This window comes from Meles meles, chromosome 2 (genome assembly GCF_922984935.1).
Source record: "Meles meles chromosome 2, mMelMel3.1 paternal haplotype, whole genome shotgun sequence".
Classification (NCBI taxonomy): domain Eukaryota; kingdom Metazoa; phylum Chordata; class Mammalia; order Carnivora; family Mustelidae; genus Meles; species Meles meles.
In genome coordinates, this window is record NC_060067.1 from 165,810,652 (window position 1) to 165,828,611 (window position 17,960).

The window sequence follows — 17,960 nt, forward strand, 5'->3', positions numbered from 1 at the left end:
ACAAGGACCGCTTAGAAATCTCTTTGCAGACAGAAAAACTGGAGCCATAACAAGGTTAAGAGGCAAGTGTAGTAAGCGAATGAGAATTTTACAAGTCACTATCTCTGGCAGAAAACACCCGGGGGAGTCCCCACGCCGTCGCCACAAGCTGAGCCCTGAACCGGGAAACTGCAAGGGACGCCCGCCGCCGCGGAAGGGTTAATGCCCCGGGCCCCGCCTACCCCCGCCTCTTCCGGGCACCGGGGGTGGGGGTTACGTCACTTCCTGGAGACTGGCTGAATCCGGAAGTGATCCCTGAGGACCCAGTTGCTGCCGAGGACCCCGGCAGCAGGGCCAGTTTCGGGACCATGAGCTGGTGAGTGAGGCGGGGGCGGCAGAACCGCTGGAGACCTGGGCCCGCCAGGCGCATTGCTTGCGCCCACCTGAGTCTCCTCGCCCGCGCTGCCCGTGCTGCCCGCCCTGCCAGCACGGACCCTCCGCCCTTGGTCGTTCGAGGGACCTTGCTCCGGTGCATTCCCGGAGGCTCCGTCTCTCGGCAGGACTCACCGGGAGCGGGGGCGGGGGAATCCCCTTGGCCTGGGATTCCCGCGTCCGTTTCCTGACTCTTTCTGTTACGTGGAACCGGTCCCCGCTTCTCCCAGCTGCTTGGAGTGAGGAAGTTTCCTGTTTCCTCCTCTTGTAAACGTTCGTTGAAGCGGAGTGAAATGCCTTCTTTCTCCCCTGTGGGCATCTCTCCACGGCTCCCGTAGGCTCCCGTAGACTCTGGCAGTCTGGGCGCAGCTCACTGATCAAAAACCCACTCGCTTTCAGATGACTAGTCTTTGGACCACTTAACAGTCTTTGAAAGACAGAACTTGCTGCTCTTTTGGAAGGGTCCAGAATCGAAAACCCACACCCACGCTCCCAGTGTGGGATTGAACTAGTTTTAATCATTGGCAGGGCCATTACCCACTCACTGCTTTCTCTGGGACGTAGACGTAGGTAAGCTTAAATATTAGGGGAACCAGCAGGCCATGAGGAAAGACGCTAAGGAGGCTCAGAGTACAAGAGTCACAGCTCCAGCGTTGGAAAGTATGTTGCTGTACGATGGCCATAGTAGATGAAGGCTCATAGTAGAGACTTCATAATATTTAATGCTTGATTTGTTTTGACTCGGTTTGCCCAAAGGGACTTCCTCACCTTCAGACCCAAGGACCTGAATATCCACAACCTCAGACCTCAGGGGGTCTATCTGTATAGTTTGCTTGTATGAATACGCTGACCTCTAGAGATGTATGAGATGAATCAAATCTCTTGGAACCCAAGGTCCGTTTAGCGTAGGGAATGTGTTTGTCGCTCTGTCCTCATAGTCTAATCTGTTTCTTTACACAAAGTAAATGTATGCTAACTGGTCGTGAATGAATGAAGATAGGAGAATACCCTTCAGGAAGGCCCTTGCAGTCTCACATTTGACCATTAGTGGAAACTACGCACTGGCCACAAGTTGCAAATGTCAGCCAGTGTTAAGGACAATTCTCTAATGTAAAATCTAGACCATTTCTGTCCCCTCCTCTCTCCTGCTTCTTAGACAAAGATTGATGGACAAATGTCAGACAGTTGGTACCAGCACGAGAGGAAGCCTGGAGCAATGCCCTAATAAGCCCCAGCAGGAGCTGCTCCTTTTCCCTCCACCTTTGCTCCAGGAGTCCAATAGGGGGCTAGAGCCTTAAAAAGCTAACTTTCCCATCTTGTTATAACCTAGTTAGTGATGAGCAAAGTGGCAATCCTTCAGTTCCCTTTCCTAAAGAAATTACTTCCTTAAAGTGTCAGCCTGGGTTCTCCGACCTTGTGGTATAGATATCCTCTTGCTAGCTGCATCTGGAAGCTTTGGAATTCTCTTGCTTAATTTTTCAGGGTAAAAACCAGAGAGTACAAGTGTTTTTGTACTGCTTAGATTGGCCTTTTACAATTTTAAAAGTCAATCTTTGCTTCACAAATCAGGAGAAGAACAGAGCAGAGACCAGGGTAAAGGATTCTCCTGGTAATCTGAAGCATGCTGTTTCCACCTGTCTTAAAGAAGGCTTTCTTTCCAAGAGTGCAATAGCCTGTTTCCTAAGGCCTGTCAGGTTGCAGAGAATTGAAATTGACAACCAACGGTTCAGCGAAAGCTGAGATTTTTATTCTGCAGTATTAATTTACTAGTGGAACTTGTGCAGCTTGGCATCTCCTTGGACTGTGGGTCAGAACCAAAAGGGTGGCTTTGTCCCTCAAAGCTGAGATTCCTTTTTCTTCCTCTATAGAGGGTCTCTACGTCATCTCTTACGTGGACCCTGACCCTATCTCCCTGAGAGGGGAACAGCACCAGCGCCTGGGCACACAATCACACTCAGTTCATGGCTCAATGGCTGGCAAAGGGAGTGGGGCTGGGTCCTTCTGATTCACTCCTGGAGTGGTTTTCCCGCTCCCAGAATGAATCCATCCATTCATCCAAGACTGGAATTCTCAGTGGGGGAAGAGACCAGAGTGACGTAGGGCCATCATAGGAGGCCGATGCCCAGGGTCAAGTTCACCAAGCATATGGGGTATGCCAGCCATCATTGAATAAGTCCTAGGGGCATGCAGCCCATGGTCCCCAGAGGGTAGCCATTGTTCTGTGCTAGGCTGGGCTTTCAAAATGTCACAGTGAGAAATGTCCAATATTGATGCCCTTTGTACACTGTGGACTTTGCATGAAGAGTGAGAGGTCTTTGTTCCCTGCTTCCTCTGTGCATGCAGCCCGCCCACCCCGTTTGTTTAGTGGGTACCTGCTGCCTTCCTGTACCATCTACCCATCCATTCATCCACCGACCACACACGCATCTTCTCACCAGGTGGTCCAGTGGTGTGCCCTGCTAGGAAGAAGGTGTTTGATATTCAGGTCAAACATCTCAGGTCACTGATCCACCATTTGGGCCTAAGTCAAGCACTTCCCTCTCCTCTCCTGCTTGTCTCCCCCTCTCTCTTCTTGTGTCCGTGTCTTTATTATTGTATGGAGGGAGAGTTCAGAAGAATTAAGAATATAATCTGCCTTATCGATCTGGCTTCGCTGTCTCCAGGGAGCGTAGGCTTCCCTGGAACCACATACCTTGATGCGCTTAGGCTTAAGTGACAAGGAAAAAGGAGGCCTGTAGTAAATCTTCCTCTATTAGAGGTCCGGAAGTTTGACTCAGAACGAAGGAAATCAGTGTCCGTGCAGAGAAATGTGGCTGGGAGTTAGAGGGGTGAGTTAGGTTCTGGTCCCCCCCCACCCCCGCCTGTTGCTTTGGGCCCTGGCATAAGATGTCTCACTCTTGTTTCAGCTGTTTGTAATGAGAGGGGAAGGGGCTTTTCCCAACGTTTGGAGAGAGCCGAGGATCCTGAATCCCACAGCTTCCTTGTCAAAGGTGTTTTCTTCTGTTATGCTCGTCATGTCCATGTGTTGGGGTAGCTTCAGAATTGGCAATTCAACTGTTAGAGTCGCTTCCCCAGACCCATAATTTCGGTGGCTAACGCATTAAGTAGGGCCCACAGTGACTTGTTGCACACAGATTGTGCTCCATAACTGTTTGTTGATTTCCTGCTCAGTGAACATTTCTACTATACAAGAGGCCTGTGCTGCATGTTGGGGACACAGAAAAGGCTCTCAGAACCAATGCCTGTCTTAAGCCAGTGTATGGTAAGCACTAGGGCTTCATAGGAGTGACAGCCAATCACCAAATACCGGTATGGCATCATCAAGAAAAATTTCAACCAGAGGACATGGTTTTAGCTGAACCTTAGCTGAACTAGCGAGTATGCAGCGTTGCAGTGGGAGAGGGATCCAGGGTAGAGGAATGGCGTGGAAAAGGTGTGTGGAGATGGAATGCATCAAGAGTATTTGGCGGGGTCAGTCAGGAGACTGGCTTGGGTTTAGCGCATAGGGCTTTGGGGAGAGGCTGCGTGGATGACAGCGGGCACCAGAGTTAGGGCCACTGGTCAGTGCTTGCAGGGCCTCCCCGAGGAGCCAAAACTGAGCTTCGGCTTTGGAGAATGGAAGGGTTTTGAGCATGGAAGTGACATGGGAGATCAGCTGTTTCATGGGATTCATTTGGCAGTGCTCTGTAGGAGAGCTTGGAGAAGGGGAAGAATGCAGCCTGGGTGGGGCGGGGGGGGGAGAAGGTGAGGCGCAGACTTGGACAGTGGCCTCCTCTAAATTTTTGACCACAACTTGCAGTCAGAAATAGCTTTAATATCGCATCGCAGCACACCTACATCTATATTTCAGACACATGTGTGATGCATTCCAGTATTTTCTGTTATGTTATAGTTCATGTTTAAAAGAATGGTGTACTTCCATTGATCTCACGACTGATTTTGATAGGTTTGCAGTGGGATAAGGTGTAGCAGCGTACATGATTGATGCGGGACCCCATGTAGACAAACACTCATTTGGACAGGTATTGTAGGGATTCAGGCTACGAGCCAGCACCTGTGACTCCAGCCAGTTGAAGACAGTGTTGCCGGTTTATCTGGTGGGTTTTCACAGGTCATAAGAAGAAATGTAGAGGGGGCAACTCTGAAGAGCCCCAGCCACGTGCTGTGTAAGAATTTAATCCGTAGATGGGAAAAGTGTCAATCACTTTAAGGAAAAGGGAACCAAAGCAGACAAAAGCCTGTACCAAGATGTTGGTTTATTAGTAATCAGGGAAAAGCAGATTAAGCCAACAGTGAGATGCCTTCGCACAGCCATCCGACTGGCAGCAGTTTGGTTTTTTTGTTTTTGTTTTTGTTTTTTTTAAGTTTGTTTTTTTTTTTTTTTTTTGATAGAGATCACAAGTAGGCAGAGAGGCAGGCCGGGGGGGGGGGGGGGTGGCGGGGAGTAGGCTCCCCACTGAGCAGAGAGCCCGATGTGATGTGGGGCTGATCCTAGGACCCTGGGATTATGACCTGAGGCAAAGGCAGAGGCTTAACCCACTCAGGCACCCAGGCGCCCTGGCAACAGTTTTAAAGTCTGGCAACACCAAGTATCTAAGGACGAGGAGCAGGGGGAACACGTGCCCACTGGCATCCAGGGTGTGAGGTGGTGTGGAGAGGGGTGGTGTGAATTGATGCAGCCACTTTGGAGGTTTCTACAGCCCCTGTGGCATTGGAAACGTTTGCACCCCCTGGCCCGGAGCAACTCCTGCCGGGGAGCAGGTTGCTTCATTGTGTGTGGGTGTCCAGCCTCTCCAGTGTGGTGTCTTTACGTAATGAGACAGGTGGTCGTTACAGTGGATGAAGCAGGGCTGTGTATATAAATGTGGACAGATCTCAGACACATACTGCTGGACAGAAAAAGTTAGTTCAAAGTGATGCATTCAATATTGTACTATTTCCGTACAGTTCGGGCCTATAAAACAGTACTGTGTTGTTTATTTATATACATTAATACATATAATATATACTTTATATATTATATATATATAAATATATTAAAAATATATATAAAAATATATATATACAATACATTAAATGTATGTAGTGAAAGTCTGGGAATGATACCTACTAAAGGCAGGGCCATGGCACCCCGCCAGGGTGAGAAGGAGCAGGGATGTGGGGGGGACAGAATTGGACTTTAGTCCTCAGGGGGCTCACCAGCAGTGCCTGAGGGCCTGCGCTGCTTCAGGAGTGAGGTCGGAGGCAAGTGTGGCTTCATGGTAGAGCGCGATGATGCTCAGTCAACGCCCGAGTATTTCCTCTCTGTCATTTTCTGAGTGCTTACAATATTGATAATCCTCTTAACTCTTGTCATGACTGGCCTGAGGGGCATCACGGCCAGAGCTGATGTCACTCTTCAGTGCAGGATTTTCCCGCCTCCCACGTTGGGTAGGCAAGGATGACCTGGGGAGGTAGGCCTAGAAGTGAGTTTCCCTCTCAGGCCCCCTCCTCCTGCTCCATGCTGCTTTCAGACCTTTGGCAGAGAAGGGGAAAGGTCGAGTGAAAGCTCTGTGTAGAATTCCTGGCTGGTTAGAGACAGAAGTGAAAATGAGATTGGAGATAGTGCCTCAGAAGCAAAAGCTGGGCTGGTGCCTCTCAGAGTCTGTTGCCGTCGGAGCCACGGCTCACCTGTCAGAATGGAAAGCAGGCGCTGAAGACTTCTCTCAGGCTTGTTTAGTAAGCAGGAGAAGGCTTTCACCTCACAATGCCTTCTGTTTTCCATTTATAAAATGGGGAAACCCATTTGCTAAGGAACTACAGAACAAACAAACAAACTAGACTACCTCCCCGAATTACCTGCCTTCCTCTTGTTTCTAGACCTTTAGCGGCGCCATCAGCCTCCAGACTTCAGTCACAAATCCTTTCACTACTCAGGAGGAAGTCGCCATTCCTTGTAGGCAAGTGGACCCACTTGGGACTGCTGCTTGCCCCAAAACAGAACAAATCACTTCAGCTTCCCTAACCATACTGACCTCTGTGTAACCGTGTCGAGCCACCCGCTCGGCCCTCAGTTCGTTCATCATCATTGAAAACACCACCACTGTCTTTACTGCAAATCCGTACAGGCCGCTGACTGTATAGTCAGGAACTATTTTAGGAACTAAACTCATTTGGCCCTCACAGTGACCCTACACGATACATATATTATTGTCCGATTCTGTAGGCAAGGAAACTGAGAGACAGGAAAGTTAGGTAACTTGTGCAAAGCCTCACCGTTGGCAGTTGGCAAAGCGAGGACTTAAAAGCCAAGCAGTGCGGCTCAGCGTCTGTCCCCCCATTCAGCGCACTCTCTAGTGGGGAGTACAAGAGGGGACTGCTTTAAATGAACTGTGGTCTGTGAAGCACCTAGCGCCAACCAGCACTAAGGGGATGCTTGGTAAATGGCCACTTGAACTAGAAGATTTCTAAGATCTCACGAATTCTGTGATTCATTCCGTCTCAGCTGCTCAGAGGTCAGCCTGGGGAGCCATGGGGAAGGAGGGATCACAGCTGAGCTGGGGGATTGTTCCAGTCCAAATGACAAATCGGCCAAGTCACAGAGTCATGCCTTTTATTTTTAAACACACACATACCTCCTCGGACTGGTGGCGAGTCAGGGCAGTATTTTGTATGTGCCCTGGTTTTAGATCTGGCTAATTCGGGGGAAAGACTGACGGGGGCCGGAGTGGTGTGGAGAGGCTGTGGTCAGAGGTGCTGGAAATGGCCATTTTACAGCTCAGTCCATGTCCCCTTCTGTTGGGATCTCTCCTGCCCTTGCTCAGGCTGAACTCTCCGTGGCCGGGTGGCACTGTGGCCAGCTGGCCCTGCGGAGAGGATGACCTCCAGCACACAGCTGCTCTGCAGGAGCCAGCTGCCTCTGCCTAAGCCCTGCCCTGGCCGCAGCCCCCTGTTTCCCCTCTGAGTGTCAAGGTGGCGGTAGCCTTGGTGGGGCCTCAGACCAGAAAAGGCAGCGACCCAAGTATCCAAGTATGGGGTGACAGAAGGATGGGAGGAGGAGGGGCTTGTCCTTCCAGCCTGCAGAAGCTGCTGCCTTTCGCCCACCTTCCTGCTCTCGCCCGAGACAGTGACTCAGGCCCAGACCACTCCCCGGGGAGCCAGGATTTCAGCCACTATCAACTGCCGCCTACTTCTTTGCTCAGCCCTCCCTTCTTTCTCACCTCCCTCACCCCCTCCCTCCCCCCAAAACTGTGATCCCTCAGAAAGATGTGGGGTGGGGTAGACTGAATCATTTCAGGGTTCTCTCCACCCCCGAGCCAGGCCTAGGCTCATTCACGTTCGGTAGGAACCATTTCCAGAGGCCAAGGTGAAGACCAGGGAGGAACGTGTAGGTTTCGGCTTCTTTCCACTCTGCTTTTTTTTTATTTTATTTTATTTATTTATTTGACAGATAGAGATCACAAGTAGGCAGAGAGGCAGGCAGAGAGAGAGGGGAAGCAGGCTCCCCGCTAAGCAGAGGGCCCGATGCAGAGCTCGATCCCAGGATCCTGAGATCATGACCTGAGCTGAAGGCAGAGGCTTAACCCACTGAGCCACCCAGGCGCCCCTCTTTCCACCCTTCTTTGTCATGGAAGCAGAGTACTCTCCAGAGAAGGCGGGCCTTGAGGGATCTGCTAGGGTGACCAGGGGATCCCCACCCAACTGCCATCTGGGCCTGCCTCTTGTCTCTGCCTCTGCAGTAGAGGGGGTGGGGAAACAAAAGATTGAGAAACCCAGCAAATTGAAAATGCAAAAGAGCTGTTTTTGTAAATAGACATTACACAAGAGCAGGAGTTTTTTGGGAAAGGTTTTACTGAGACAGACAGAATTAGCCAACTGGCATCGTGCTGCTAATAGAGATATTTACTGTTTGAAAAAGTATATTTGTAGCTACGGAGAACATCCTGTTGACTTTTCTTTATTGTGAAAGTGAATCCCCCCCGCACCCCTTGTGCACATAGAACTTTTTCTCTTTTTTGAGGTGGGGCATGTTGAGGGTTGGAGAAGGGTAGGCTCAAGAGAATTGTTTCCTCCGGTTTTGTTGCTGAGACCAAAATAGCCCTTCTCCTGCCCTCTGGTGTTCATATTTACGGACTGGCAAGTAGAAGCAACTAAGGAATCCTAGTCCGGAGGCCAGGAGAGCTTCGAGCCCTCACGATTTCTTCCAGAGCAGAGAGATTCTGCGGGGAGCAGGCCCTGTCTTCTCTCTGGACCTCTGCTTCCTCATCCAAAGCCAAGGGAAGAACCCTGGGGAAGGTCCTGAGGCCCACTGAGCCTCACCGAGTCCCCGAGAACTGCCATCCTGGGCCCCAGCACCCTCTCGGGGCCAGGCAACTCTGCTCTTGGAGTTGCCGCCATGCTGAGGCTCTTGCCGAGGGCGCCTTCCAGAGCAGCTGTTTCTCCCCAGGAAGTCCCTGTGTCCCAGCGGGGTTCTAGAACCACAGGGAGGAGATCAGGGAGGCAGTGACAAGAAGAGGCAGAAGAGCTGCTTGAAGCATAGTCCTTCTGCTCAGTCTTCTCGCCCTCCCCCCGCCACCTTCCACCGCTTGGGTGGCCGAGAAGCTGTTGTTCCCTAAGGGTACCTGCCCCAGATTTCAGGCTCTTTCTCTGGCAGAGGGGAGCACGTCTGCCATTTGGCAGCCTTGGAATAAACCCAGGAGACTCTTCTCCCGTCATAATTCCTCTTAAGCTCGTTAAATTATTAGTTTGGGGGATGCCTGGGTGGTTCAGTTGGTTAAGTGACTGACTCTTGATTTTTAATCAGGTTGGCATCTCAGGGTCAGGAGATCAAGCCCCGAGTTGGGCTTCGTGCTCAGCGGGAAGTTGGCTGGAGACTGTCCCTCTCCCTCTGCCCCTGCTCATGGGCATGCTCTCTCTCAAATAAATAAATAAATATTTTAAAATAAAATTGTTGTCCCTCAGCCCATATTCTGAGACCATGTCCTGACAGGCTTCACTGCCAATGCTAAAGGACAGCTCTGGTGAGACTGTTTTTGTTTTGTTTTGTTTTGTTTTTTTAGCTTTGGTTTAGTCAGGTAAAGATTGGGAAGCCGAAAACAATGATCTTACCTTTCTTTGTTTATAAAGACTTATCTGAGAGTAACTTTTTTCAGGAACCTCAAATGAGAATATGGTGTGGTATAGGGCCCTGGGGCAACGTACTGATTTTCTCCTTCATTTACCCACTTACCTAGTGCCTTACCATGTGCATCAGACTGGGCTATACGCTCCCTGAGATGACAGAACAAGTCAGTCTTGTTCATCCCGATAGTCCTAGAACCTAGAGTAATTCTAGGTTAAAGAAGGCCCCCAATAAATATTTGCTGAAATTCATTCAATGAAAGGTTGAACGTAGCACTGTACCTACAGTCCTTACAGGAGTCGCAAAGAAGCAGAGCATGCAGTCCCTGCGACAGAGGGCTTATGTGTCAGAATGAGAAAGCAAGATTTATACATGGCAAAGTTGGTTAGCCTGACCCTTTACCAAGAAGAGTGAATCACAGCATTGGGTCTAAGAGAGCAAGCTGATCAATCTAGATGCCTGAAGAAGGCGGCTCTGGGACAGAACTCAAAGATCCGATCTTTGTACCTTTTAGGAAACTAGGAACAAAAAGATATTTCTTGGGGCATCTGGTTGGCTCAGTCGGTTAAGCGTCTGCCATTGGCTCAGGTCATGATCTCAGGGTCCTGGGATCGAGCCCCATTTCGGGCTCCCTGCTCAGCGGGGAGCCTGTTTCTCCCTCTGCCTCTGCCTCTCCCCTAGCTTATGTGCACTCTCGCTCTCTCTCTCTCTCAAATAAATAAAATCTTTAAAAAGAAAAGAAAGAAAGAAACCAAAAAGATAATTTCCTTACTAATTGGAGGCTTTTTGTCTGAAACCAGTGGCCTTTTTCATATTTAATGGTGAAAGGTCAGCCTTGAAACATTCTTAGTACTAAGTCAGAAACATTTCTCTACAGTTTCTGGCCAATGTTATATAACATAAGACAAGAAGTGGGTACAAAATATTGGGAAAGGAAAGGGAAGTTTTGTCATTATTTTCAAGTGATATGACTGTCTATTTGGAAAACCTAATTCCTTTTTTTCCTTGCTGAATTTCTCGGGCTATGTAGGTTAAGTATGTAGGTGTGATGACTGGTTTCAGGGTAAATACTTAATACCCAGTAGCTTTCCTATGTAGTAGGACAATAAAATGAAAAAGAGAATTCCATTTGAGTATAATCAAGTGGAATTTGTTCCATGTGTGGGGCTAAAACTTCCATATGTCAGTGTTACTTTGGGATCTTGATATTCAACAGAATAAAAGTACAGGACCTATATGAAAAAACTCATAAGACTAAAGCATATAATAAAAAGACTTGAGTGAATGGAAGGAAATATTATGGCCCTGGATGAGCAAACCTAGTATTTGTAAAAAATGTAGGATTTTCAAAAGTTTGAAAAGTTTTTTTCAAAAGTTCAAAAGTTTCAAAAGTTTCAAAAGGACTTCAAAAGTTAATCTATCTATAAATGTAATGCATTTTTAGAAATAAGTATCGTGATTTGGGGAGGTGGGGTACACAGCATATGACTTTGAAGTTTATCTTAAATATAAAGACAAATTAATAGCCAACTACCTGAAATAAAATGTAATGAGAAGGGTCTGTTTGGGTAGATACTAAGAACTGTTATAAACCTGAATAATTAAATCTATGTTATTGGCAAAAGAGTAGACAGGTCTGTGGTATGGAAGAGAAGTATTTCACACTAATGAAATGACCTCTCAAAGACAGTTTTTTAAAAAAACTATGTTAAAACAACTGGCTAACCATATATTCAAACTCTAAATGGAGTAATGATTTAAATATAAAAAATAAACCACTAAAATTCATATGAAATGCAAGGGACACAGATAACCAAAACAGTCTTGGCAAAGTTGGACGGCTCAATACTTATCAACCTTAAAACTTACAACAGAGGTCCAGTAAGTAGGACATTGTGGTACTAGCATAAAGATAGACATTAGATCGGTGGAATCGAATCAAGAGTTCAGAAATAAAGCCTTACATTTATGGTCAGTTGACTTTTTTTGTAAGGAGGCCAGGACAGTTCGACAGGGAAAGGAGTAGTCTTTTCAACAGCGCTAGGATAACTGGATATCCACATGTGAAAGAATGAAGTAGGACTCTTACCTCATGCCATTCACAAAAATCGACTCAAAATGGATCAAAGTCCTAAATGTAAAAGCTAAAACTACAAAATCCTAAGAAGAAAACATAGGGGTGAGTCTTCATGACCTCGAATTTGGCAAAGAATTCTTAGAACTGATGCCAAAAAGCACAAACAACAAAAGAAAAAATAGATTAGACTTCAAAACCTAAAACTTCTGTGCTTCAAAGGACACCATGAAAAGAGTGGGGAAAAAAAAATTCACAAATGAGAGAAAGTGTTTGCAAATCATATATCTGATCAGGATTTTCTACCCAGAATAGATCAAGAACTCTTAACAACTCAACAATTTAAAAAGGCAACCCATTTTTAAAACAGGCAAAGGATTTGAATGGATATTTCTCCAAAGAAGACATACAGATGCCTGATAAGCACATGAAAAGATGTTCAACATCATCAGTCATTAGAGACGTGTCAGTCAAACAACGATACAAATAACCCTCATACCCACTGGAATGGTTAAAGTAAAAAAGGCAATGACAAGTGTTGGTGAGGATGTGAAGAAACAGGAACCCTCTCCCACTGCTGGTGGTTGTAAAATGGCACAGCCGCTTGGAAAAGTCTGATGGCTTCTCAGAAGTGTAAGCATAGACTTAACCGTATGGTCCAGCAGTTTCACTCCTAGGTGTACCCCCAAGAGAAATGAAATGTATGTCCACATACAAACACGTGCCAGACGTTCATCGCAGCAGCATTCGTGATGGCCAGAAAGTAGAACAACCCAAGTGTCCATCACCTAGTGAGTGAATGGATAGATGAAGAGTGGGTGAGTGGATCCAGATGGTATATCCCTGCAGTGGAATATTGCTCCACGATGAAAGACGAATGAAGTCCTGATATATGCCACAAAGTGGGTGATCCTTGAAAACATTTTGCCACTTGAAAGAAGCCAACACAAAAGGCTACTTCCTATATAATTCCATTTACATGAACTGTGCATACTGGGGAAAGCCATAGACACAGTGGATTAATGCTTTGCCAGCGGGCTGGAGGGAGGGGAGAAGCAGGGGTGATTGCTAATAGACCCGGGGTTTCTCTTGGGGTGATTAAGATGTTCTGAACTTAGATGGTGGTGATGGTTACACAACTTCCGAATGTACTAAAAACAACTAGACTATACACTGGGTGAATGTTATGGTATATGAATTATATCTCAGTAAAGCTGTTACTTAAAACTTAAATCAGCGGTGCCTGGGTGGCTCAGTCGGTTAAGCGTCTGCCTTCAGCTCAGGTCATGATCTCAGGGTTCTGGGATCGAGACCTGCATCAGGCTCCCTGCTCAGTGGAGAGTCTGCTTCTCCCTCTCCCTCTGCCTGCCGTTCTGCTTACTTGTGCTATCTCCCTGTCAAATAAATAAATAAAATCTTTTTTTTAAAAAAGTTAATAAATCAGCTTCCAAGTAAAGATGACAGATTGAATACATTCATCTAATTCATCTCCCTTACAAATCCTACCAAAAGCACATGAAAGAGGTTTTTTTGTTGCTTTGTTTGTTTGTTTTAAGGCACAGATCTACAGGTTCAGGGAGAACAGAGACATAGACCACATTTGGGAGTTGCAATGCAGTTACATGCAGTAACTGTCTTAGGTTCTGAGAAAGCCAAATCCTAAACTGGCATTTAGGAAAACCAAGAGCCATCGCAACTTACGTTATAGAATCCTCAAAAGTTCAGGAATTGGTGGCAGTAAGAGTTTCTAGAAGTGGGGTGAAGCCAAGCGCTCAGATCAGAACGACGGGTTGAAAGCTGTTTCTGAGTAAGTTTAGAGCTCTGCTGTCTCCTCCCCAACTCCAGTGTCCCTGGGAGACTGTCCCTGCCTCATCCTAGCACAAGAATGAAGGGGCCCCACCCTTTGGAGAGTATGAGACAGGGAGTTCCTATACTGGGCATACAAAGGTGGATTTACTATGTGAAAACTATTTAATAAAGTTAAGCTTCAGGGCCCCTCGCTTGCGTGGACCTTGTCCAGGGCCCTGGAAGGAACCCTCACCGTGTGTTCGCGTGATCCTGTATTTTTCGTGAACATCAAAAATGTAGTTATACTGCACTCAGTTAAAAGACCTCTGCCTTCACTTCCTCCTTTTTCTGCTTTATACTAACTCTCATGTCAGGCAGCTGTGGAGTAGCATAGGCCTTTTTTTGGAATGTGACTGGAGGATTGAATTGGGAGTATTCTGTTTTAGCTGCAATTTGTAGACATTTTTTGAAAACTCTGCTAAAACCGCGAGAAAGTGCAGATTTCTGAGTGCAAATATACAAAGGGTACCTTCGGTCGTCTTTAAGTGTACTTAAAAACGGGAAAGGGGCATGGCTCAGTCAGTAGAAAAGGCAACGCAGTCTGGAGGTTGTGAGTTCAAGCCCCACGTTGAGCATACTTTAAAAAAAAAGTACGCCTTAAACTTTCACAATGTTACATATATCCATTGTATCTCAGTAAATCTGGAAAACATTTTGAAAAAGAAAAAAAAGCTGAGGGGAAAAACTGGGTCAAAACAAAAGTGACAAAGGTGAGCAATTAAATAGAGATATTCTTGAAATAAAAGTACAACAAAACATTTTCAAATTGTACTAAAAGCTAGTAATTCATTACTAGAACAAGATCAGTTTTAATTAGGAGCAATCGTTCATGTTTGTATATGTGCTGCCGAAGCGAGCACGATCGTTCATGTTTGATGATCTAGTTAATAAAGAGGAGGAGCAAATCATATGAACACGCTGATAAAACATTTAAATTTGTTAACGCGAAAGGTAACGAAGATGACAAAACGCGTGGTGTGCGCTCCTCCAGGGACAAGCTGGTTACCCCCATTAATTCAGAGAGCAGTTAAGATTAGTCATCATACAAGAAAACCTGATGAATGTCTTGAAATCTTAGTTTATTTATGAGAGAAACATGAGATTTTCCTAAATTTTACAACAGTCCTAAAATTTGTATTGTATTTATATATTACTGGTAAGTTGGAAAAAAGCTTTTCTAAACTTTCAGTAATAGAAAACAAATTTCAGTCGACCATACGAGAGGAATTACCTTTCTTTTCTCTCGAAGAAAATGATGTTAACCCACTCTGTGTCAGATGAAAAGGCAATCATAGACTACACAGCTGAAAAATGTAGGGAAATGAATACAGAGGTGTGTCAGGCAGATGATTAATAAAAATATTAGGTTATTCTTGATTTTCTGATGTTCGTGTTGTCAGCTTCTATAACTTGTAATTTGTTATGTTCTTTTCTCTAAGTAAACACTCAGTTTTGTGACCATTTTTACAGTTGGTGTTTTTTAAAGGTTTTTTTTTTTTTAAGATTTTATTTTTAAGTAATCTCTACACCCAACATGGGGCTCAAACACACAACCCTGAGATCAAGAGTCACATGCTCCACTGACTGAGCCAGCCAGGGGCCCTGTCCTATTCTTATATTTGTAAATTTACATTCTTTTTATTTAAAAGGGCCTGCAAAATCATATATACTTCAGGCCCACAAAACTCAGATCCACTGTAAGCCCAGTTGAGGACAGGACTGCCATCCTGACGGCAGGAGGATGAAGTAAGGGAATGTGTGGGGAGTGTTGAGACAACCCTTCAACTCCTCATGGCACCTGCAGGACACACACACATACACACACATACACACACTTGACCTCTTCTGCTTAGTGAGCTCGCAGAACGGTCCTGTGATGAGACAGCTGAAGAATCTTCTCTGCACAGAGAAGTAAATACTACATACTGACATCAGGGGTTCCCCACAAAACTGCTCAGCCAGGCCACTCTACACAGTAGACACATCTCATCAGAGCACTCTGGGCTTCTAATCAGCTGTTTTGTCTCCTGTCACGCATGTGAACAGACACCCAAGAATTACCACAACCCGAGGGCAGTGTTGAGTATTTTTGAAAAATGGAGACAGAAGCAGAAGACAACTTAAGGGGAAACAGAAGAAACATTTTCTAAAGCTGTCACTAAGGTCGTCAGAGAGAGAAGGCATCCATGAAATAAAAAAACAAAAACAAAAACAGGATACCATGAAAAATAAAACTAAATTAAAAAAAAAAAAACACAGGACATCCTGAAAATTAAAAAGAGATCTCAGAAATTAAAAATATGATAGCAGAAATGGGGCACCTGGCTGCCTTAGTCGGGAGAACTTGCAACTCTTGATCTTGGGGTCATGAGTTCGAGCCCCACATTGGGCGTAGAGATTACTTACATAAATGAATAAATAAAATTTTTAAAAAGTGTGCGATAGCAGAAATGGAAAACTTGACAAGATAAAGAAATGTTGAAAAGTAGAAATTAGAGAAGCAACCAAGGAGGGTCAGCATCAGAATCACGAGAATTTCAGAAATAAGAGGCAGAGAAAATGGAAAGAAACCAACTAAAACCACATTTTTTTTTAAAATCCCAGAATGAAAGATCATAAACTGCCTAACTGAAAGAGTTTGGCACATACCCCAGCCGAATGAGCAAAATCAGACCCACAAGGTACATCGTTGTGATATTTCACACCACTGGGGACGAAAGTGATACAATGAGCTTGTGTGAAGAAGTGGGTCCCCTACAAAGAGTAGAAATCAGCATGCTTTCGACTTCACCACCACAGTAGCACTGGGAAAGGAGAAGCCAGTGAAGCAGTGCCTTAGAGATTCTGAAAGAAATTAAGTGCCACCCACATTCTATACCCAGTCAAACTAACTGGCAGAGTGAGGCAGAGTGAAATGGGTTTTAGTCTTGTGAAAGTCTCAAGAAAGTACCTCACAACACTTTTAACTCCGCCCAAATGAGGAGTAAACCAACAAAGAGGAAGACACAGATTCCAGGTGGTAGAATTCCTGGGAGAGGTGAAAGGAATCCATGTGAGGGAAGAGAAGGGAAGAGCCTGGGCCGCCCACTGTGCCCCGGGGGCCGAGCTGCCTAGAGGCCACCGAGGACACTGCTTCCAGAAGTGAATCCCTGATGCGAATAAATATATTGACTGCGGAATGACAACGGAGATAAGAGTGAGGGATAAATCGGTAGAAAATTCAGCACCTGCAAGAAAGATGACAATCTCAGGGAAAGTAAAAACATAGTGTTACCAGTTACGTATTGCTGTGTAACAAATTACCCCACAACACAGTGTCTCCAAACAACAGTACTGGCTTCTGCAGGTCAGGAATTTGGGAGTGGTTCACTGGGGAGGTGGGGGTGGGTTGGCTCGCATCACGGCAGTCTTCTGAAGGTTTGGCCTAGGTGGAAAAATCTGTTGGCCGCCGCCCCATGTAGGAAGGAAAAGAAATCACATTATTCTCCTAATAGTTTACTTAGTATTGATCTAACCAAATCTCATAACTGTGTCAAGAAGAGGAGATGCAGATAGGCTTTTGTGTCATTTGGCGGGGGGTTGGGGGAGACCTGGAAAAGGTTGCTTGGTTTTTTAAATCTTCCCCTTCCAAAACAAAAAGGAGCTAGTGCCTAAAACCTAACAAGAGCTAGCAACAGAAGCATTTTTATTTAGAGCTGCAAAGGTAGATGCCAGTAAAACCAGTGGAGTCAAAAGCGCTGGTCTTGGGCAAGTAAGACGAGGGCGGGGGAGGGAGGGCAGAACCTAATGTCTCACTTAACAGACCTTGTTGTCTTATTAAACTATGCCCACGTAGAATTCGGATGAAAGCAAGCTCTGATTAATAAAAGGAAACCAGTAAAATAAATTCAGGTGAATTTTTTTTTTTTTAAGATTTTTATTTATTTATTGGACAGAGAGAGATCACAAGTAGGCAGAGAGACAGGCAGAGAGTGAGAGGGAAGCAGGCTCCCTGCCGAGCAGAGAGCCCGATGTGGGGCTCGATCCCAGGACCCTGAGATCATGACCTGAGCCGAAGGCAGCGGCTTAAACCACTGAGCCACCCAGGCGCCCCTCAGGTGAATTTTTATATGTCGGGGTGGAGAGGGCAGTTCTTTCTCAGTGAGACACCAAAAGAAGACATCGTAAAGGGAAAAGATCTGGTAGATTTGACTTGCGACTGATCAGAAGCTTCTGTACATTAAACACACGTACACAAGAGGGAAAGGCAAACACTATGCCAGAAAAAAGTCCTGATAAACAGGCCAAAGGGCTAGTGGTAAGATGGAAACCATTTCAGTCTTTTAAAAAATGCTGTCTCAATCTGCCTCTAGGGCAATTGGGCAAATGTATCAAAGTCTTGGACGTGTCTGTATCCTTTGACCCAGCTATTCTGCTGCTAAGAATTTATCCTATGTGACTAATCTTTGATATATGCAAAGATTTCGCTATTAAGAGTTTTTTTTTAATATGTAATAGAGGAAAAAATTGAAACAGTTGAAATGACCA

General features: G+C 45.8%; 1 protein-coding gene across 2 annotated transcripts in view; it reads left to right on the plus strand.

Moving 5' to 3' along the window:
- The first annotated feature begins 276 nt into the window (after positions 1-276).
- The window catches only part of BIN3 (bridging integrator 3), a 42,744-nt gene continuing 25,060 nt past the window's right edge, over positions 277-17,960 (plus strand). The window contains exon 1 of one of the 2 annotated variants that reach the window (XM_045988621.1): positions 277-355. The gene's annotated coding sequence lies outside the window, so the exon portion shown is untranslated. The remainder of the gene's footprint in view (positions 356-17,960) is intronic. The other variant, XM_045988612.1, reaches the window with a different exon arrangement.